A 24,141-nucleotide genomic window follows, 5' to 3' on the forward strand; every position below is an offset into this window, starting at 1 on the left:
TTAGGCCCAGCACCCAGGCAGAGGAGGGAGGTCCCGTAACAGAGAATCTGTCTTCATGTCAGCAGAGAATTAGTCTGCATGTCATAGCAGAGAATGAGGCTTCACGTCAGCCACCACTGCAACAGTCCATTGGCATATATTTAGGCCCAGCACACACACAGGCAGAGGAGAGAGGTCCCGTAACAGAGAATCTGGCTTCATGTCAGCAGAGAATCAGTCTGCATGTCATAGCAGAGAATGAGGCTTCACGTCAGCCACCACTGCAACAGTCCATTGGCATATATTTAGGCCCAGCACACACACAGGCAGAGGAGAGAGGTCCCGTAACAGAGAATCTGGCTTCATGTCAGCAGAGAATCAGTCTGCATGTCATAGCAGAGAATGAGGCTTCACGTCAGCCACCACTGCAACAGTCCATTGGCATATATTTAGGCCTAGCACACAGGCAGAGGAGAGAGGTCCCGTAACAGAGAATCTGTCTTCATGTCAGCAGAGAATTAGTCTGCATGTCATAGCAGAGAATGAGGCTTCACGTCACCCACCACTGCAACAGTCCATTGGCATATATTTAGGCCTAGCACACAGGCAGAGCAGAGAGGTCCCGTAACAGACAATCTGGCTTCATGACAGCAGAGAATCAGTCTGCATGTCATAGCAGAGAATGAGGCTTCACGTCACCCACCACTGTAACAGTCCATTGTCATATATTTAGGCCTAGCACACAGGCAGAGCAGAGAGGTCCCGTAACAGACGATCTGGCTTCATGTCAGCAGAGAATCAGTCTGCATGTCATAGCAGAGAATCAGGCTTCACGTCAGCCACCACTGCAACAGTCCATTGTCATAAATTTAGGCCCAGCACCCAGGCAGAGGAGAGAGGTCCCGTAACAGACAATCTGGCTTCATGTCAGCAGAGAATTAGTCTGCATGTCATAGCAGAGAATCAGGCTTCATGTCAGCCACCACTGCAACAGTCCATTGGCATATATTTAGGCCTAGCACACAGGCAGAGGAGAGGTTCATTCAACTTTGGGTAGCATCGCAATATAATGGTAAAATGAAAATAAAAATAGGATTGAATGAGGAAGTGCCCTGGAGTCCAACAATATATGGTTATGGGGAGGTAGTTAATGTCTAATCTGGACAAGGGACGGACAGGTCCTGTGGGATCCATGCCTGGTTCATTTTTATGAACGTCAGCTTGTCCACATTGGCTGTAGACAGGCGGCTGCGTTTGTCTGTAATGACGCCCCCTGCCGTGCTGAATACACGTTCAGACAAAACGCTGGCTGCCGGGCAGGCCAGCACCTCCAAGGCATAAAAGGCTAGCTCTGGCCACGTGGACAATTTAGAGACCCAGAAGTTGAATGGGGCCGAACCATCAGTCAGTACGTGGAGGGGTGTGCACACGTACTGTTCCACCATGTTAGTGAAATGTTGCCTCCTGCTAACACGTTGCGTATCAGGTGGTGGTGCAGTTAGCTGTGGCGTGTTGACAAAAGTTTTCCACATCTCTGCCATGCTAACCCTGCCCTCAGAGGAGCTGGCCGTGACACAGCTGCCTTGGCGACCTCTTGCTCCTCCTCTGCCTTGGCCTTGGGCTTCCACTTGTTCCCCTGTGACATTTGGGAATGCTCTCAGTAGCGCGTCTACCAACGTGCGCTTGTACTCGCGCATCTTCCTATCACGCTCCAGTGCAGGAAGTAAGGTGGGCACATTGTCTTTGTAGCGTGGATCCAGCAGGGTGGCAACCCAGTAGTCCGCACAGGTTAAAATGTGGGCAACTCTGCTGTCGTTGCGCAGGCACTGCAGCATGTAGTCGCTCATGTGTGCCAGGCTGCCCAGGGGTAAGGACAAGCTGTCCTCTGTGGGAGGCGTATCGTCATCGTCCTGCCTTTCCCCCCAGCCACGCACCAGTGATGGACCCGAGCTGCGTTGGGTGCCACCCCGCTGTGACCATGCTTCATCCTCATCCTCCTCCACCTCCTCCTCATCCTCGTCCTCCTCGTCCTCCAGTAGTGGGCCCTGGCTGGCCACATTTGTACCTGGCCTCTGCTGTTGCAAAAAACCTCCCTCTGAGTCACTTCGAAGAGACTGGCCTGAAAGTGCTAAAAATGACCCCTCTTCCTCATCCTCCTCCTCCTCCTCCTGGGCCACCTCCTCTTCCATCATCGCCCTAAGTGTTTTCTCAAGGAGACATAGAAGTGGTATTGTAACGCTGATAACGGCGTCATCGCCACTGGCCATGTTGGTGGAGTACTCGAAACAGCGCAACAGGGCACACAGGTCTCGCATGGAGGCCCAGTCATTGGTGGTGAAGTGGTGCTGTTCTGTAGTGCGACTGACCCGTGCGTGCTGCAGCTGAAACTCCACTATGGCCTGCTGCTGCTCGCACAGTCTGTCCAGCATGTGCAAGGTGGAGTTCCACCTGGTGGGCACGTCGCATATGAGGCGGTGAGCGGGAAGGCCGAAGTTACGCTGTAGCGCAGACAGGCGAGCAGCGGCAGGATGTGAACGCCGGAAGCGCGAACAGACGGCCCGCACTTTATGCAGCAGCTCTGACATGTCGGGGTAGTTGTGAATGAACTTCTGCACCACCAAATTCAGCACATGCGCCAAGCAAGGGATGTGCGTCAAATTGGCTAGTCCCAGAGCTGCAACGAGATTTCGCCCATTATCACACACCACCAGGCCGGGCTTGAGGCTCACCGGCAGCAACCACTCGTCGGTCTGTTGTTCAATACCCCGCCACAACTCCTGTGCGGTGTGGGGCCTGTCCCCCAAACATATGAGTTTCAGAATGGCCTGCTGACGTTTACCCCGGGCTGTGCTGAAGTTGGTGGTGAAGGTGTGTGGCTGACTGGATGAGCAGGTGGAAGAAGAGGAGGAGGAAGCCGAGAAGGAGGAGGTGGCAACAGGAGGCAAAGAATGTTGCCCTGCGATCCTTGGCGGCGGCAGGACGTGCGCCAAACAGCTCTCCGCCTGGGGCCCAGCTGCCACTACATTTACCCAGTGTGCAGTTAGGGAGATATAGCGTCCCTGGCCGTGCTTACTGGTCCACGTATCTGTGGTTAGGTGGACCTTGCTACAGATGGCGTTGCGCAGTGCACACTTGATTTTATCGGATACTTGGTTGTGCAGGGAAGGCACGGCTCTCTTGGAGAAGTAGTGCCGGCTGGGAACAACATACTGTGGGACAGCAAGCGACATGAGCTGTTTGAAGCTGTCTGTGTCCACCAGCCTAAATGACAGCATTTCATAGGCCAGTAGTTTAGAAATGCTGGCATTCAGGGCCAGGGATCGAGGGTGGCTAGGTGGGAATTTACGCTTTCTATCAAATGTTTGTGAGATGGAGAGCTGAACGCTGGCGTGTGACATGGTTGAGACGCTTGGTGACGGAGGTGGTGGTGGTGGTGTTGGTGGTACATCCCCTGTTTGCTGGGCGGCAGGTGCCAACGTTCCTCCAGAGGCGGAGGAAGAGGCCGAGGCGGCAGCAGCAGAATAGGCCGAGGCGGCAGCAGCAGAAGAGGTAGCAGGGGGAGCCTGAGTGACTTCCTTGGTTTTAAGGTGTTTACTCCACTGCAGTTCATGCTTTGCATGCAGGTGCCTGGTCATGCAGGTTGTGCTCAGGTTCAGAACGTTAATGCCTCGCTTCAGGCTCTGATGGCACAGCGTGCAAACCACTCGGGTCTTGTCGTCAGCACATTGTTTGAAGAAGTGCCATGCCAGGGAACTCCTTGAAGCTGCCTTTGGGGTGCTCGGTCCCAGATGGCGGCGGTCAGTAGCAGGCGGAGTCTCTTGGCGGCGGGTGTTCTGCTTTTGCCCACTGCTCCCTCTTTTGCTACGCTGTTGGCTCGGTCTCACCACTGCCTCTTCCTCCGAACTGTGAAAGTCAGTGGCACGACCTTCATTCCATGTGGGGTCTAGGACCTCATCGTCCCCTGCATCGTCTTCCACCCAGTCTTGATCCCTGACCTCCTGTTCAGTCTGCACACTGCAGAAAGACGCAGCAGTTGGCACCTGTGTTTCGTCATCATCAGAGACATGCTGAGGTGGTATTCCCATGTCCTCATCATCAGGAAACATAAGTGGTTGTGCGTCAGTGCATTCTATGTCTTTCACCGCTGGGGAAGGGCTAGGTGGATGCCCTTGGGAAACCCTGCCAGCGGAGTCTTCAAACAGCATAAGAGACTGCTGCATAACTTGAGGCTGAGACAGTTTCCCTGGTATGCATGGGGGTGATGTGACAGACTGATGGGGTTGGTTTTCAGGCGCCATCTGTGCGCTTTCTGCAGAAGACTGGGTGGGAGATAATGTGAACGTGCTGGATCCACTGTCGGCCACCCAATTGACTAATGCCTGTACCTGCTCAGGCCTTACCATCCTTAGAACGGCATTGGGCCCCACCATATATCGCTGTAAATTCTGGCGGCTACTGGGACCTGAGGTAGTTGGTACACTAGGACGTGTGGATGTGGCAGAACGGCCACGTCCTCTCCCAGCACCAGAGGGTCCACTAACACCACCACGACCATGTCCACGTCCGCGTCCCTTACTAGATGTTTTTCTCATTGTTATGGTTCACCACAACAACAAATATATTATTTGGCCCAATGTATTGTATTCAAATTCAGCGGGATATAAATTTGAGGCCTAGTATTTAGGCGCTGGGTGACCGGTATGGATTTAGTGACAGAATTAGACTTGGAAATGCACAGAAGCGTGTGTGTGAAGTTATTCTGAATGACCCAATGTGCACCTTGAATATTATATACCCTTTTTGGGATAGATTTCAAATAGCTCTGATATAGCAGGAACCACTAAATTATGAAATTGCTAAATTGGGAATTGTACTTCAACCCAGAACAAAAAATGTGCTTTGACGGGCACTAAATAACTTTCCCAGCTACAACAGTACAGCGGTAACGAGAGATTTAGAGGGATTTAAATTTGAGGCCTAGTATTTAGGCGCTGGGTGACAGGTATGGGTTTAGTGACAGAATTAGACTTGGAAATACACAGTAGCGGGTGTGTGTGAAGTTATTCTGAATGACCCAATGTGCACCTTCAATATTATATACCGTATTTTTCGCCGTATAAGACGCACCGGCGTATAAGACGCACCTAGGTTTTTGGGGAGGAAAATAAGAAAAAAAATATTTTTAACCAAAAGGTGTGCTGTGGGTTTGGAACTAGGTGGTCTGTGGATGGCACTATTACTGGGGATCTGTGGATGACGGACACTGTTATGGGGGGATCTGTGGATGACGGACACTGTTATGGGGGGATCTGTAGATGACGGACACTGTTATGGGGGGATCTGTGGATGACTGACACTGTTATGGGGGGATCTGTGGATGACGGACACTTATGGGGGGATCTGTGGATGACGGACACTGTTATGGGGGGAACTGTGGATGACGGACACTGTTATGGGGGGAACTGTGGATGACGGACACTGTTAGGGGGGAACTGTGGATGACAGACACTGTTAGGGGGGAACTGTGGATGACAGACACTGTTATGGGGGGATCTGTGGCTTTCACTGTTACAGGGGGATCTGTGGCTGGCACTGTTACAGGGGGGGATCTGTGGATGGCACTGTTATACATGTGTCATCCACAGACCCTCCCAGCCCATAACTGTGCCATCCACAGATCCCCCGCCGCTCCTGTATACTAATATCATATGTCTTATTCAATTAATAGTTTTTAAATATGCCTCTTTATTCCTAAAAGTACCTTAAATCCGAAGCGCTTCAGTACAATGCCGGCAGGCCGGGCAGCCGGCGCGGCGCGTCACTCACTGACGTCACTTGCCTGCGCCGCCTGCTTCATTCATAAAGTAGGCGGCGCAGGCACGTGACATCAGGGAGTTACGCTGCCGCCCGCCCAGCCTGCATACTGCTGAAGCGCTAAGGATTTAAGGTACTATTAAGCATAAAGGGGCATATTTAATAACCATTCATTGAATATGACATATTTTATTAGTACAGTGACTGCACCGCCCCGCCGCTATTGCCGGCCCCAGCTCCTCCTCCCAGTCCCTCCCCGAGTCCTCGCTCTCTTTACATCGCTGCCAGCGATGTAAAACTGACTGCATTCGCCGTATAAGACGCAGGGGCATTTCTCCCCCATTTTGGGGGAAGAAAAAGTGCGTCTTATACGGCGAAAAATACGGTACCCTTTTTGGGATAGATTTCAAATAGCTCTGATATAGCAGGAACCACTAAATTATGAAATTGCTAAATTGGGAATTGTACTTCAACCCAGAACAAAAAATGTGCTTTGACGGACACTAAATATCTTGCCCAGCAACAACAGTACAGCGGTGGGTAACGAGAGATTTAGAGGGATTTAAATTTGAGGCCTAGTATTTAGGCGCTGGGTCACCGGTATGGATTTAGTGACAGAATTAGACTTGGAAATGCACAGAAGCGTGTGTGTGAAGTTATTCTGAATGACCCTATGTGCACCTTCAATATTATATACCCTTTTAGGGATAGATTTCAAATAGCTCTGATATAGCAGAAACCACTAAATTATGAAATTGCTAAATTGGGAATTGTACTTCAACCCAGAACAAAAAATGTGCTTTGACGGACACTAAATATCTTGCCCAGCAACAACAGTACAGCGGTGGGTAACGAGAGATTTAGAGGGATTTAAATTTGAGGCCTAGTATTTAGGCGCTGGGTCACCGGTATGGATTTAGTGACAGAATTAGACTTGGAAATGCACAGAAGCGTGTGTGTGAAGTTATTCTGAATGACCCTATGTGCACCTTCAATATTATATACCCTTTTAGGGATAGATTTCAAATAGCTCTGATATAGCAGAAACCACTAAATTATGAAATTGCTAAATTGGGAATTGTACTTCAACCCAGAACAAAAAATGTGCTTTGACGGACACTAAATATCTTGCCCAGCAACAACAGTACAGCGGTGGGTAACGAGAGATTTAGAGGGATTTAAATTTGAGGCCTAGTATTTAGGCGCTGGGTCACCGGTATGGATTTAGTGACAGAATTAGACTTGGAAATGCACAGAAGCGGTGTGTGTGAAGTTATTCTGAATGACCCTATGTGCACCTTCAATATTATATACCCTTTTAGGGATAGATTTCAAATAGCTCTGATATAGCAGAAACCACTAAATTATGAAATTGCTAAATTGGGAATTGTACTTCAACCCAGAACAAAAAATGTGCTTTGACGGACACTAAATATCTTGCCCAGCAACAACAGTACAGCGGTGGGTAACGAGAGATTTAGAGGGATTTAAATTTGAGGCCTAGTATTTAGGCGCTGGGTCACCAGTATGGATTTAGTGACAGAATTAGACTTGGAAATGCACAGAAGCGTGTGTGTGAAGTTATTCTGAATGACCCTATGTGCACCTTCAATATTATATACCCTTTTAGGGATAGATTTCAAATAGCTCTGATATAGCAGAAACCACTAAATTATGAAATTGCTAAATTGGGAATTGTACTTCAACCCAGAACAAAAAATGTGCTTTGACGGACACTAAATATCTTGCCCAGCAACAACAGTACAGCGGTGGGTAACGAGAGATTTAGAGGGATTTAAATTTGAGGCCTAGTATTTAGGCGCTGGGTCACCGGTATGGATTTAGTGACAGAATTAGACTTGGAAATGCACAGAAGCGTGTGTGTGAAGTTATTCTGAATGACCCTATGTGCACCTTCAATATTATATACCCTTTTAGGGATAGATTTCAAATAGCTCTGATATAGCAGAAACCACTAAATTATGAAATTGCTAAATTGGGAATTGTACTTCAACCCAGAACAAAAAATGTGCTTTGACGGACACTAAATATCTTGCCCAGCAACAACAGTACAGCGGTGGGTAACGAGAGATTTAGAGGGATTTAAATTTGAGGCCTAGTATTTAGGCGCTGGGTGACAGGTATGGGTTTAGTGACAGAATTAGACTTGGAAATACACAGTAGCGGGTGTGTGTGAAGTTATTCTGAATGACCCTATGTGCACCTTCAATATTATATACCCTTTTTGGGATAGATTTCAAATAGCTCTGATATAGCAGGAACCACTAAATTATGAAATTGCTAAATTGGGAATTGTATTTCAACCCAGAACAAGAAATGTGCTTGAACGGACACTAAATAACTCGCCCAGCTACAGCACTAGGGACAGATTTAGCTGGATATAAATTTGAGGCCTAGTATTTAGGCGCTGGGTGACCGGTATGGATTTAGTGACAGAATTAGACTGGGATATGGCCAAAAAATGAACAGACTATTGCTGGTTAAATGCACTTGGTGTGACAGCTTCACCCTGATGTAGGCTTTAGCCAAAAAACAACCACACCATTGAGGGTTAAATGCACTTGGTGACAGGCGCAGCTTGCCCCTGATTTTGTATATGGCCAAAAAATGAACAGACTATTGCTGGTTAAATGCACTTGGTGTGACAGCTTCACCCTGATGTAGGCTTTAGCCAAAAAACAACCACACCATTGAGGGTTAAATGCACTTGGTGACAGGCGCAGCTTGCCCCTGATTTTGTATATGGCCAAAAAATGAACAGACTATTGCTGGTTAAATGCACTTGGTGTGACAGCTTCACCCTGATGTAGGCTTTAGCCAAAAAACAACCACACCATTGAGGGTTAAATGCACTTGGTGACAGGCGCAGCTTGCCCCTGATTTTGTATATGGCCAAAAAATGAACAGACTATTGCTGGTTAAATGCACTTGGTGTGACAGCTTCACCCTGATGTAGGCTTTAGCCAAAAAACAACCACACCATTGAGGGTTAAATGCACTTGGTCGCAGCTTGTGCTGGCGCACCACAAGACACAAAATGGCCGCCGATCACCCCAGAAAAATGAGACTGACAAACGGTCTGTGCAGCCTAAAAACAGTGAGCAATTGAGGATCAGCAGCTCAATGATCCACAGCTGCAGATCGATCAGTTAATCAAGTCCTTTGGAGGAGTTAATCTGCCTAATCTCGCCCTACTGTCGCAGCCGCAACCTCTCCCTACGCTAATCAGAGCAGAGTGACGGGCGGCGCTATGTGACTCCAGCTTAAATAGAGGCTGGGTCACATGGTGCTCTGGCCAATCACAGCCATGCCAATAGTAGGCATGGCTGTGATGGCCTCTTGGGGCAAGTAGTATGACGCTTGTTGATTGGCTGCTTTGCAGCCTTTCAAAAAGCGCCAAGAAAGCGTCACAAAAGCGCGAAGAAAGCGACGAACACCGAACCCGAACCCGGACTTTTACGAAAATGTCCGGGTTCGGGTCCGTGTCACGGACACCCCAAAATTCGGTACGAACCCGAACTATACAGTTCGAGTTCGCTCATCCCTATTAGCGAGGTCTCCAGACCATGTAGCAGACTCATTTCCTTTTATCACGATACTCCAGTATAACACATCTATCAATGTACACTCCCATGTACCTGTCGTATTGTTATGTGTGAATGTTCCTTGTAATTGAGTGAACTTTGGTTTGGGTCCCGCTGTTGCATGTAATTCATTACAACAGTTAGCGCCACAACCCATGGAAATGTCTCTGGAATTATCCTGAATTTGTTCTTCCAGAAAATCCTCAAGACTAAATCCTCTTCTTCTTCATGCAAGGATTGAAGTCTCTGTATCATGGTCTCTCTTCTTATCATGAAGGAATTCTGCGAACGTAGCAGTTGTGAACATCATCATCATCAACAATGACATTCCCATCATGAAACAGATTTTCTGAAGACATCTTTGTTTGTTGTAGATGCGTGTCTCATGAAGAGTTTCATTCCTTATGGAGACAAGCAGTATCATTATTTTGGTACATACAATTTACATTGATCCACATGTACCCGCAATTTTTGTTGTCTCCAAATATTCTTTAAAGCATTCAATGTTTTTTTTTAACCAAAATCATTACGTGTCCCATCGTTTTCAATTATTTCAAATGGACCTTCACAATTACTTTCCCAAGGTCCACTCTTACTGAAGTTAATCATTACAAAAGCACCTTTCACAAATTTAGAAGAGTGTGGTGGTATCATGCGTTGCATTTTGGATGCAGCATATGGAAGAATTGTACTTAAATTCTCCTGTAATAACTGTAACCACCTGGACCTTGCTACTGCATCTTTTTGAGGAGTAGACAAGAATGGTTTGTTTGGGAAAATTAATGGCATTGTTCTTCCTGTCATCAATTTAAATGGAGTATATTGTGTCGTAGAGGAAACAGTTCCTCTTATACTCATCAGTACAAAGGGTACTGCATCAACCCATGTGTTCCCTTTGTCTAATAACAGTTTTGCAATCCTTGTCTTAATTGTTATGTGCATTCTTTCCACAATGCCTGCCGATTGTGGGTGATACGATACATGGAACTGTTGTTTTACGCCTAGAATAGCACAAACTGTTTGCATGATTTTACCTGTAAAAGGACTTCCTCTGTCAGATGTAATCTTTGTTGGGATCCCCAAAGTACAAAACACATGATTCACCAATGCCCTCGCTGTAGACAGAGCATCATCTTTCCTGACAGGTAAGATCTCTACCCATTTTGAAAATACATCCTCCACTACTAATGCATACCTGAGTCCATGTTTACCTGTAGGTAGAGGACCTATGTAGTCTATCTGTAATGTACACCAAGGACCATCTGCAGGTGCAATTCATAAAAGTGGAGGCTTTTGTCCTTTAGGTTGTGGGTTGTTTTGAGCAAAAATGAGACATAACTCAACAACATCTTGGTGTCACGAATCATAGGGAGGGGAGGGGCACCAGAATGACAACAGAAGATAAAAGACAAAGAACTAAGCCTCAAAGCTAGGGAGAGGGGGAAATGTCACCTCCTAGGAAACCCCTAGAACTAGCCCTGACTCCTGTCAGTATGTATAGACCCTGAAGGTGGGAAAATACAAACGCCGGAACCTAAACCCCTGAGCCCTGTGTAATAGTTTGAATCTCTGTGACAATGGCCACACCCATCTGCCTCCCAGCCAAGCTCTTGAACTAATCCCTGCTTACCTCATTTGCATAGCCAATCAGAGGGGTTTTTACAATTTACCAATTGAAAGAGGTGTTCCAACTGTCAATATAAATATATGTGGGGCATTCAATAAAGAATTTTGTCAGTTTGAACTCACATACAGCCTGACTGATGTTAGTTCTGTGAGAATTAAAACGACACGAGCGGTCGTTTGAAACCGGATGATCAACGGCGGAACCAGCAGATATTGTGGTCACATCAGGGAGTGCCGTGAGAGCAGAATAGAGAGAGCAGGGGCTCGTTACATTGGTGGCAGCGGTGCGATTGGCTCTTCAGTTACTTGGACACTCCAAATCACAACTAGAAATGACCAGCTAAGCAGCCTGCAGGAGAGACACATTGAGAGCCGAGGAGAGATCGCTGGGACAAAGAACAAGGCCATCTTGATCAGTGAGTTAGCTGAGATGGATCAGAGGGATGGTGATGCAGGACCTTGGTCCGTGGAAGACTTGTTTCAGCAACAAGTTAGAGAGCGGTTGGCATTATATGGTGCCATAGAGAATGCCATCAAAGACATCCAGCTGCAGGATAAGTGGCAAGAGAGAGAACTAGAGCGACAAGACAGAGAATTGGAGCGAAAACATGAGTGGAGAATGGCGGAAATACGGCGATCAGAGACAACACCTAGAGATACAGCACCTGTCCATAAGTTGCCCTTTCACGCATTCAAATTATTTAAGGAAGGAGAGGAGGAAATAGAAGAGTTCCTCCAGGACTTTGAGAGACTGTGCCAGATACATAAAGTGCCATCCCAAGATCGGGTAGCCTTACTGGAGAGTAACCTAACTGGTAAAGCTGCGGATGCGTATCGGGCCATGGAGGATGAGGACGCCATGGATTATGACCGGGTAAAAGAAGCCCTGCTAGCCCAATTTGCCATTACCCCTGAAGCCAGCCGGATTAAGTTTCGAGATTCCTGGAAACAAGGCAACCTAACCTACGTGGATTAGGCACATTGTCTGCAGCGGAACCTCAAGGGCTGGTTCCAGGGAAGCCATGCTCATACCATAGATGACATCACCCAGCTAGTTCTCTTAGAGCAGTTCTTTGACCACACCCCTCCGATAGTACGGGATTGGGTGCGAGATAAGCGGCCACAGACGGTACAGCAAACGGCGACTTTGGCCGATGAATATCTGGACTCTCGGAGATCCATTGGAGGCCAGCGCTATCCACTACCGCGGCCCAGTGTACCGACCTCGAGCCCAACTCCAGTATCTCAGTGGGCTGCCTCTAGACCCTTAGCCCGATCAAAACCTTCTACTGGGCCTAAGTGCTATACGTGGAATTAGACGGGTCATCTGCAGCTTTATTGCCCTAACCGATCCCCGAGGTACCAAGAGACTGCCCAGTCATCCAGGTCGGCGACTTATTGCCTCCAGAACAAGGCCAACCCTCTAGATGTTCAGGAAGAGTTTAGTAAGCTGTTCGAGGCAGATCCCATCCAGGTCGCAGCTGAAGATAATCGGCAGCACCATCGTCAGGCGGTATGGGATAATGGGTAGCCGGCCCAGGGACTTCGTGATTCCGGGGCTACGATTACCCTTATTAAGCCTCACATGGTTCCTCAGTCGGCCCGAACTGGCCAGACTGTGGCAGTCAGGGTAGCAGGGGGCAAGGTGCTGCATTTATCCACCGCCAGAGTTCACCTGGATTGGGGCTCAGGGAAGCGACAAGTGCGAGTAGGGATACTCCGTGAGTTACCTGAGGAAGTACTTTTGGGGACCGACTTGGGGCATTTGACTTCTTTATTTGCACCAGAGACCACCATGGCCGTGACCACCCGATAAAGCCACCTACAAGGCAACTCCACTCCTATGGGGACCCAGGTAAGACCAAATCCTCCCACGTTACTCCGACTTGACAACCCCATGTCCTGGGATTCTCCTTCTGACGTTGGGCAAGAAACCCGGAGAGACCCTACTTTAGCGTGCTATCGGGACAGGGCAGGCAAGGATCCAGGGGGGTTAGGGGAAGACAGAATAGAGTGGGAGGGAAGGCTTCTTTATCGTTACACTAAAGAGGTGGGCAACGGGAAGCGCTAGGGCCCCTACAAACAGCTAGTCGTACCCCAGAAGTACAGACAGGAGCTATTGAGGCTGGCTCACGATATCCCCTTGGCCAGACATTTAGGGATAGCTAAGACCCGGAGTCAGTTGTCTCGTGCTTTCTTCTGGCCTAGGTTACATGCAGAGGTACGAGAATACTGCCGGACCTGTGAGACCTGCTAGAGGGTAGGGAAGGCGGGGATCATCCAAAAGTCTCTCTGCACCCCATGCCGATAATTAGGGAACCCTTTAGCCGGATAGCAGTAGACATTATTGGCCCACTGGCCCGCCCCAGTGCCACTGGGAAGAAGTATATTCTTACAGTGGTGGATTACGCCACCCGCTACCCGGAAGCCATTCCCCTATCCAATATCCAGGCTGACACGGTACCTGATGCCTTACTGCGGGTGTTCACTAGGGTAGGATTTCCCCAGGAAATATTGTCTGATCAAGGAAATCAGTTCACCACTGAGCTGACCCAGCATCTCTGGCGCCTCTGTGGTATTAAAACCCTCCAGAGCGCACCCTACCACCCCCAAATGAACGGGCTGTGTGAGAGATTTAACGGGACCCTAAAGCAGCTACTTCGGGCCTTCGTGGAGAGTAGGAAGGATTGGGAGAAATATCTTCCCCACCTACTGTTCGCCAACAGGGAGGTACCTCAAGAGTCCACAGGGTTTTCACCATTTGATCTGTTGTATGGGCGAAGGGTTAGGGGACCCTTAGACTTAGTGAGGGCCCAGTGGGAAGAGGGAGAGGATCCGGAAGGCCTCCTCATCCTTAATTACGTCTTGGAACTCAGGGAGCGACTGCGGGAACTTACCGAGCTAGTCCATGAGAATATGCAATCAGCCCAGAGTCAGCAATTAATAGTGATTATCACCTGTGTAGTCAGCAAAGAAGGAGGGCCCGCCCCGAAAAGGGCCACCCCACTCAATTGACGGCTCACCCTAATTTGCCCTGGATGCCCCTAAAAACAACATTAATAATGCTAAAAGTCGTCCCGACGCGTTTCCCCAACAGGTAGAGAAGGTTCCTCAGGGGACAAGTAGTAATCTGGTGGTGATGTCCCAGATGCTGGCCGGTTAGATGAAAAGAGGTGCAAAGAATGTCCAAACAAACCATACCTTTATACAGACGCCACTCTCCAGGTGCCGCCGCTCAAGAATCAAAGACCGGAAGTGACGATACATCACTTCCTGTATTTGGAATGCAAAATGCGTTCCACCGCTGATGTACTTCCGGTATATGGAACGCAAGCAGCGCTCCAAATTCACAGGACAACAGCACAGAGGGATTAATACCCAGGATCAATGTGCAACATTGAATAAAGCATAAACTACATCATGAGGGGCTGAGAGGCATGTAGTATGGGATCAATATCCATATAACATATATTAATTAGATTATTAAAAATATGAATGGACAAACTGGGATAGTAGCCAGGGCATAAGACGGAGGGTATGTATGTAGAAAGAGGATAATATAAACGGGGGTCAAGGATATAATAGCCATAAACCCACGAATACTCGTAGATAACACAAAACACACAGGACCAATTTTGGTCTGATGAATAAGGCAGATAAATATAAGATGCTGGATAAATTAAACACTTAAGTAGTTACGCAAGGGTGTGCTCTCAGAGAAAGCAGGAAAAAGATATCTGTTCATTTAGGCCAGAGGGAGACGCCGTCTTGAGACGGTGGATCCATTGAGCCTCCTTACGTAGAATTTGTTTGTCCCAGTCACCGCCACAAGCGGATTTAAGTACAACCTTAATGACTTGAAAAACAATAGCTCTAGGGTCTCCCTGATGGGATTCAGTAACGTGTGGAGCAATGGGTTTATCCCATTTATGATTCACTCAAATGGTCGCCCACTCTTCGTTGTAGTTCCCTTTTGGTCTTCCCATCATAGTTGAGGGGACAGGTACATGTGCAGAGATAAACCACACCCTGTGTCTTACAATTTGCAAAGTCCCTAATTTGGTAGATTTTATTGGTAGAGACACTGCGAAAAGTAGATGATTTGTGGATAAAAGTACAGCAAATGCATCCATTACCACATTTAAAGGTACCAAGGGATTTGCGGTCCAGCCAGGTACTGCTTGGGTGTGGTCTCACATAGTGACTGTGCATAAGATGGTCACCAATAGATCTCCCTCTCCTGTATGTAATCAGGGGTCGTGGAGGGATAAGATCTCCAATATCCAATATCTAGATTTTAGTAAGGCTTTTGACACTGTCCCACATAGAAGACTTATCAATAAACTGCAGTCATTGAGCATGGACTCCCATATTGTTGAGTGGATTAGGCAGTGGCTGAGTGACAGGCAACAGAGGGTTGTAGTCAATGGAGAACATTCAAAACAAGGTCATGTTACCAGTGGGATTCCACAGGGATCTGTACTGGGACCAATTTTGTTTAATATCTTCATAAGTGATATTGCAAAAGGCCTCGATGGTAAGGTTTGTCTTTTTGCTGATGACACAAAGATATGTAACAGGGTTGATGTTCCTGGAGGGAAACGCCAAATGGAAAAGGACTTAGGAAAACTAGAAGAATGGTCAGAACTCTGGCAACTGAAATTTAATGATGGATAAGTGCAAGATAATGCACCTGGGGCGTAAAAACCCAAGGGCAGAATATAGAATATTCGACACAGTCCTGACCTCAGTATCTGAGGAAAGGGATTTAGGAGTAATTATTTCAGAAGACTTAAAGGTGGGAAGACAATGTAATAAAGCAGCACGAAATGCAAGCAGAATGCTTGGATGTATAGGGAGAGGTATAAGCAGTAGAAAGAGTGAAGTGCTTATGCCGCTGTACAGATCACTAGGTGAGACCTCACTTGGAGTATTGTGCTCAGTACTGGAGGCCATATCTCCAGAAGGATACTGATACTCTAGAGAGAGTTCAGAGAAGAGCTACTAAACTAGTCCATGGATTGCAGGATAAAACTTACCAGGAAAGGTTAAAAGACCTTAATATGTATAGCTTGGAAGAAAGAAGAGACCGAGGGGATATGATAGAAACTTTTAAATACATAAAGGGAATCAACTCGGTAAAGGAGGAGAGCATATTTAAAAGAAGAAAAACTACCACAAGAGGACACAGTTTTAAATTAGAGGGGCAAAGGTTTAAAAGTAATATAAGGAAGTATTACTTTACTGAGAGGGTAGTGGATGCATGGAATAGCCTTCCTGCAGAAGTGGTAGCTGCAAATACAGTGAAGGAGTTTAAGCATGCATGGGATAGGCATAAGGCCATCCTTCATATAAGATAGGGCCGGGGCTATTCATAGGATTCAGATATATTGGGCAGACTAGATGGGCCAAATGGTTCTTATCTGCCGACACATTCTATGTTTCTATGTTTCTATAATATCCGGGTCCGATCGTAAAATCCCTCAATATCGTTTCAAAATGCCCTGTACCTGAAAGTTTTGCTCATCAAATGTACCGATAATACGTAAGTTGTCATCCTCATGTTTTACACTAGGGATGTGGTGCAACAGGATGTGTCTATCTCTGTCCAATGAATGTTGGAAAGCATCCCTAAGAGTTTCTGATGGATAACCACGTTGGGAAAAACAAGTCAGAAGGTCCCCTGCTTGTGTCTTAAAGGTTTGCAGAGAAGAACAATTCCTTCGTATACGAAGGTATTGTCCCTTCGGTATGCCTTTTTTCAAACTCAGGGGATGATGGCTATCCCACCTTAAGAGGCTGTTGGTGGATGTCGGTTTCCGATAAGTCTCGGTACATAATTCTCCATTTTTCTAAGTGATTGGAATGACAAGGAAGGCGATACATCGATTATTGATCTCAAGCCAATGTCATTATTCAGCAACTTAATATCAAATGCCTTAAGCAATTCAGCAGACGCATTCCACAAGATTAAAATATCGTCGATGTATCGCCCCCAAAAGAGGATATGGGAAGTCCATCGTTCACACGGTTCATTAAAAACAATAGTGTCTTCCCACCAGCCCAGGAGGAGTTTCGCATAACATTGCGGTCCCCCTGAGCTGGTGGAAGAAACGCCCGGCGAACATAAAGTAGTTGTGTAATAATATAAATTCAAGAATTTCCAGTACATATTGGTTCTGAGTTCTATATTGAACACCCCTTGTTTTAAGAAAATATTGTGTGGAATGCTAGTATAGAGGGCTTCAACGTCAATCAATGCTAATAAAATATTGTCATCAGCCTCAATATTCTCGATTTTTATTTTTTTATAAATCTGTGGTGTCACGTATGTATGATGGTAAAGAAACAACAAAGGGATTAAGTATTCTATCAATATAAATACTGCTATTCTGTGTGATGGAACCGACACCCGAGACAATAGGACGACCTCTTAAGGGAGGATACCCCTTGTGTATTTTGAGTAAGGCATAAAACGTTGGAACTTGTGGGTTGTTGGGAATCATGAATCTCAGTTTATCTGCGGATATGACCTTATCTTCAAAGGCCTGCAATAATATAGTTTCCAGACACATGGCAAAGGGCCCCGTGGGATTACTAGGTAGTATCCCATAACAGGTCCTGTTATTTAGAAGATCATAACACATAGAGTGATCCATAAGGACCACATTACCCCCTTTATTTGAAGATTTGCAGACAATTGTTGCATCTTCAGTAAGTGCTTTTAAAGCCACCCATTCTGCATTATTAGGATTTTTTGTAGTATGAAAATTAGTAGGAGGAATGGCTTCCAACTGTTCAGTGACTAATTTATAAAAAAACATCAAGTACCTGAGTATCTTGTGGCGGTGGCATTTTTTTGCTACCCAATCTGAGGAAGGTAAAGGGTCCCTGGCCAGAAGTTCTCAAGTTCTCTTCTAAAAGGGAACTAAGTGTATGAACATCCCCAAGGTCTGAGAGAGATGCACCCAGTTCCTGACACGTCTCATTGTCATGTGTTCTGAAAAACCTTTTCCATTTCAATTTTCGAATGGAGAGATTCAAATCCTTGATCCAAAAGAATGAATCGAATCGTGTAGTGGGGACAAAAGAGAAACCTTTCATCAATACCCTACTGGCTCCTATCCCGGTTTGTCAGTGAAAGTAGTTGCTGATCATTCCTGGAAAAGGCTGGGCCAGATTTTTTGTGCTATGGTTGTGGCTCTGCGGGCCGCACTTTCAACCCCCTCATTGACTATCCCTTTCCACTCCTGGTCAAAGTTTAATACAGGGAGATGTCGCTGTATGATATCATAAATCTCTGTGTATTCCTTACTGTAGCCTGTCACAAAAGTTGTTGGCTTCCCTTTTTCCTATCCGAAACTGCCTTTTGGGGAAATATTAATTTCTTTCTGTCTAAAGAGAGAAACCATTTTTTGGCGTCCTCTATAGACCGTGTAGCATAATTTCGCAAGCAATCTGCTACCGATATTAACTGCTTCCTTTATAAATGCAGTACTATCCAAACAGTTGCGTCTTGCTCGCAACATTTCGCCCCTTGGTATGTTCCTTGTCACATGAGGTGGGTGACATGAAGTCGCTAAAAGGGTAGTATTGCCAGCCGTCTCTTTTCTATGGGTTGATGTTGAAATTACTGAATTGGCGGCATCACCATATAAATGCAGGTCCATAAATACTATAGATTTCGGATCATGACGGATGCTAAATTTGATTGTATCTATTACCTCATTGAAGTATTCACCTAAAGCTGGAATGTCCGCCACATCGCCGACCCATATAATCAACAGGTCGTCTATGTAGCGTCCATACCACTGGATATTATCTAAAAAAGGGTTAGCTTCCGTAAATAAAAACGGTCTTTCCCACCAAGCCATGAAAATATTAGCTATGGAAGGTGAAAATGTCTCCCCCATAGAGACTCCTGCCAGCTGTAAAAAGTACTCCCCATTAAACATGAAAATTATATGTTTGAGAAACCTTACAAATCTAATCTTGGAGCTGTGCGGTATGTTCACTATAAGAAACCAAAAACCACTTGCGTGTTTTACAGCGCGTTCGAACATGCTGTAAAACACATAACCGATGCAAACCAATGCTTCCCTATGGGACTGGTTCACATTTTCGCGTTTTACAGCGCGTTCGAACGCGCTGAAAAACGCCCGACGCATAAACAAGTTCTTGAGCTTTTTTTGAGGCGTTTGTCGCGCGTTTTGGCCCATAGACTTCAATGGGAACGCGCAACGCTTGTATTTTGCGCGTTTTTGACACAGAAAACGCTCGTTCGAACGCGCGTTTTGGATTTTGCAACATGCTGTAAAAGGCCCAACACCAGTTGCAAAGCACAGTTTTGGAGAGAATCCAGCATGGAGGAGTCTGTGTGTGACACCGAGACCCTGATCAGGCTGGTGCAAGCCAAACGCTGCCTGTATGATGCGCAGGATACCAAGTACAAAAACAGGAGGAGCAGGCAGCAGGCCTGGGAGGATATTGCCAAAAGCATCTGGCCAGATTGGAGAAGTTTCACCAAGACAGTGAAACAGGGAAAAGGTATGTCCATGTGTGTTGTAATGTGAAAAGTAAACTCCTTGTGTGCAGTGGTGTCCCAACTATATGTAATAGCCCTGGCCAGCTCTACCTGCAGCCCTCCAGCTGTTGTCAAACGCCACCTCCACAAATGCTGGCCTGTATTTTCCTTGCTGGAGCCTGTGCAGGCATGCATGGAGTGGTATTTTAGCAACAGCTAGAGGGACGCAGCATCACCATCCCTGTTCTTGTATATGGGCACTCAGTGGCCTTAGTTTACAAAGAATGATGTGCACATTACATGTTGTATAGTGTCCCCTCACCCCTTTAGTTTTTAGTACTGTCCTGGTTCACCCTCCCCCACATTCTGGTACAATGCAATGGCCCAGTATGTTCAATTTGCAGTGGTTCCACTGTCTTGTGCCAGACTGCGCTCTTTCTCAATCCGCAAATGTAGTGGCATTTTGAAATGTAGGCCTAATTTTGGGTAGAGGGATTTGAATCCTAAGTTGTTATTGATATTGTGTACTTTTTCAAATTAGACTGTTTGTGGGCTATGGGTGGGCTGGCATATTAGGTGCTTCTGTTTCTAACGTGCCGGTATTGGGCACCTTGATGGCATCCATTATTTCACCCACCTTGGCTTATATTCTACTGGCCGAGTATTGGGCACTTAAATGGGACACATGATTTCGCCCACATTTTTAACCATTGTTAATGGGCGACTATTGATGGCCACTATAGGGGCATCCACAAGGGGCACTATATTGGTGAAAAAAAACGAAATGCACAAAAGATCGTTAAAAATTTTGTAATTTAGCCATAGTAATAAACAACCAAATTTGAAAATAAAATAATATTGAAACACTCTTTTCAGAAGAAAAATATAAATTAACATAACTTAGATGGCTTCCAATTGCCAGGGTAACGCCCCATGTGGTGACAAACAATATGCGGTGAAGTGGTCCCGGACAGCCAAACCGTGTCTGGTCCCACGCACACCGCTCGGATTAGGACTCTCCAAGGAATGGCTGAGGGAATCTTCAAAATTAAAGCCATCCCGGACACGGACAAAATTATGCAGAGCACACGCTGCCTTCACGGCCGAGATGGCGGTCTCCAGTTTTAAATGAATCGGAGAATGGAGAAAGCGCCATTTGTTAGCTAAAATGCCGAAGGCGCACTCCACCACCCTGCGTGCCCTTGTCAGCCGGTTATTAAATACCCGCCTGGCAATGGAGAGTCCCCGGCTGGAGTACGGCCTCATCAGATGCTCCCCCAGCGCAAAGGCCTCGTCCCCCACAAAAACAAAGGGCATAGCCGGATAAGTGGCCCCAGGCAGTGTGGTGTTCCCCGGGAGGTCCAGCTCATTATTATTGAGCATTTGCCCAAAGGCAGAATGCCCCAAAACAGCTGAGTCTGAGCTGCTGCCGTAGGACCCCACGTCAATGTACCTGAAGCAATAGTTTGCATCACACACTGCAAAAAGAACAGACGAAAAATATTTCTTATAATTAAAAAATTGACTCCCGCTCCTGATGGGCTTCTTAACGCGGATGTGTTTGCCGTCTATTGCGCCGACACAGTTTGGGAAATTGCAGGATTCTAAAAAATGATCCGCAATTTGCAGCCAGTCCTCTTTCTGTGGTTGGCCCATCACAGCAGGATGAAGGACGTCCCAAATTGCCACGCAGGTTTCACGGATGATCATACTGGCTGTGGACTTCCCAATGAGAAAGGCGAAGTGTAGACTGGCCAATGACTGTCCGGTAGCTAAATACCTGAAACAAATGTAAGAAAATAAAGAGACATTAATGGATGTTTTTTATTTCTTTTTTCATAGTCAACACTATCAAAGGCAAATGGAAAAGCCTGAAAGATGCCTTTTTCCGCCATAGGCGCAAAGAAAGGGAGCAGAGGAGCGGATCGTCCCCAGGCGCACGCTCCAGTTACGTGCATGCCCAACACATGTCATTTTTGATACCGTGCACGGAAATGCGGAGGTGAGTCAAGGGCATACACATTGAGGAGAGGATGTGGTATGACATGACATACATTAAATTTCATATGGGGAACATCCTTACCTATATTTTCCACTTCACAGCACCGATAGTAGCTGGGAACCCAGCCAGGCGCAAGATGACAGGAAGAGGACGAGGGCACAACCATGGACAGTGAGGCCGGACCATCTATGGGGCCAATGAGTCCTCCAGGCCCCCCACCCACTCCGAGTTTCGTGAGCCCCATGCAGACTGTCCAAGTCAGCAGCCCTGACATAAGAGGAGAAGAACAGAGAGGCATGAGGACAGGCTAATAGGCTGCCTGGATGCCCTGGCACATCCTGTGCCAAAACTTACAAGTGATGCCCATTTTCTCCTCAGTCTAGAGGAGAAAATGCTACATGTGCCCAGAAATCTGGTCACACAACTAAGGGATGAGTTGTCTAAGACCATTGATAAATATTGCATCCATTATGAGATCTCAACGTCTATCAGTGCCCCACAGCAGGCCCCACAGCAGCCAGCACAATATGGGCCACAATATTTCCCCCAATATGGGCCCCAATATGGCCCACTACATCCCCAACACCCTCACACATACCCAGCACACACATACACACAAAGTAACATACAACACCCTCTTGACACATGGCAGACACAACACACATCATACCCATATCCCTCTACAAGCACGGGCCCAAGCACGTCCACCATCACCACCACTGAAATGCCACCCGCCAATCAGTCTCGCGGAGCCAGAGAGACACGGCGGGATCCCGAGGCGGAGTTTTCAGGGCCGCAATATGAAACCCTTTGAAAATTATAAGAGGGAAATTCTCAGGCTCAAGGGTTTTGGAGCCAAAAAGGTCACATATATAGGAAAAGGTTTCTAATATTTTTATGTTATTTAAAAAAAATTGCTCCCTTGTTTGGTAAACAGAGTTAACACATTTTAGTTTGAAATGTATGATGTTAATACATTCACCAAAGATAAAAAATTTGAAGCAAATGTTTGGACTATTTTTGGAAAGTGAGAGGTAAAACATGGCCAAATGTGGATACATGATGCATGTATGGGATATCTATGCCACACGTTGACAACATACACATCACATACCCCCCGCACAAACACTCATACGCCACAAACAACAAGAGAAACACGGCGAAACTCAGATCCTGGCACAACACACTGCAAATGGTTTAAATGGCCACAATAATAGGCTATATACCGCAAAGTAATGACCAGTCTTTCCACTGGTGGGATGCAGTCCCGCATGAAGGTGTCCTGACGCTGCAAATGAGGGGACAACAGCACCAGGAGCTCGTCAAAGCTGGGAAACAATAAAATGTTCATGGTTAACAATACAAAAAGCACAAAACACTTAGCTTAACCATTGAAAAAACATTGCAACCACGTATACGTACTAACTTGTGGATGGACATCCTGGTGTAGTCAAAAAACTTGTCCTCATGGGCACGGAGGTTCGCATACAGTGCCCAGAACTGGCCCCTCTCCTGTCTATTGGCAATCACAGGATGGACCCAGAAACGTCGCCTGCTGTCCCGCCTTCTCCTCAAGCGTTCCAGGTGGATAGCTGCAACAAGTGCCGCAACACGTCGCCGTCTATAGCATTCCATGATGACTACAAACCACACACTCTACCAACACACATGGAATTTCACACCTACAATGCCCTAGGATTGGCCAAACTTCATATAGACAGGGATATTTGCTCATTGGACAACACTGCAGTCAATCACACAAACGCGCGTCAAACGCACGTCAAACGCACGTTTAACGCACGTCAAACGCACGTTTACTATTGCAAAAAACGCGTGTCTCAGAAACGCTCAGGTCTGAACCCAGCGTTAGGGCGATGATGGAGGAGGAGGGGTAATTTTTAGCACTTTAAGGCCAGTCTCTTCGAAGTGACTCAGAGGGAGGTTTTTTGCAACAGCAGAGGCCAGGTACAAATGTGGCCAGCCAGGGCCCACTACTGGAGGACGAAGAAGAGTATGAGGTGGAGGAGGATGAGGATGAAGCATGGTCACAGCGGGGTGGCACCCAACGCAGCTCGGGCCCATCACTGGTGCGTGGCTGGGGGGAAAGGCAGGACAATGACGATACGCCTCCCACAGAGGACAGCTTGTCCTTACCCCTGGGCAGCCTGGCACACATGAGCGACTACATGCTGCAGTGCCTGCGTAACGACAGCAGAGTTGCCCACATTTTAACGTGTGCGGACTACTGGGTTGCCACGCTACAAAGACAATGTGCCCACCTTACTTCCTGCACTGGAGCGTGATAGGAAGATGCGCGAGTACAAGCGCACGTTGGTAGACGCGCTACTGAGAGTATTCCCAAATGTCACAGGGGAACAAGTGGAAGCCCAAGGCAGAGGAGGAGCAAGAGGTCACCAACGCAGCTGTGTCACGGCCAGCTCCTCTGAGGGCAGGGTTAGCATGGCAGAGATGTGGAAAAGTTTTGTCAACACGCCACAGCTAACTGCACCACCACCTGATACGCAACGTGTTAGCAGGAGGCAACATTTCACTAACATGGTGGAACAGTACGTGTGCACACCCCTCCACGT

At 46.9% G+C, this 24,141-nt stretch overlaps 1 long non-coding RNA gene across 1 annotated transcript; it reads right to left on the reverse strand.

Annotated features, from left to right (window-relative positions):
* Nucleotides 1-21,080: 21,080 nt before the first annotated feature.
* LOC122937884 lies at nucleotides 21,081-22,837 on the reverse strand. The gene is made up of 3 exons (XR_006389940.1): nucleotides 22,777-22,837; nucleotides 21,632-21,817; nucleotides 21,081-21,328 (listed from the first exon to the last, which is right to left on the reverse strand). It is a non-coding gene; the product is annotated as an uncharacterized LOC122937884 (long non-coding RNA).
* Nucleotides 22,838-24,141: the final 1,304 nt, after the last annotated feature.

This window comes from Bufo gargarizans, chromosome 1 (genome assembly GCF_014858855.1).
Source record: "Bufo gargarizans isolate SCDJY-AF-19 chromosome 1, ASM1485885v1, whole genome shotgun sequence".
In the NCBI taxonomy this organism is placed as follows: Eukaryota; Metazoa; Chordata; class Amphibia; order Anura; family Bufonidae; genus Bufo; species Bufo gargarizans.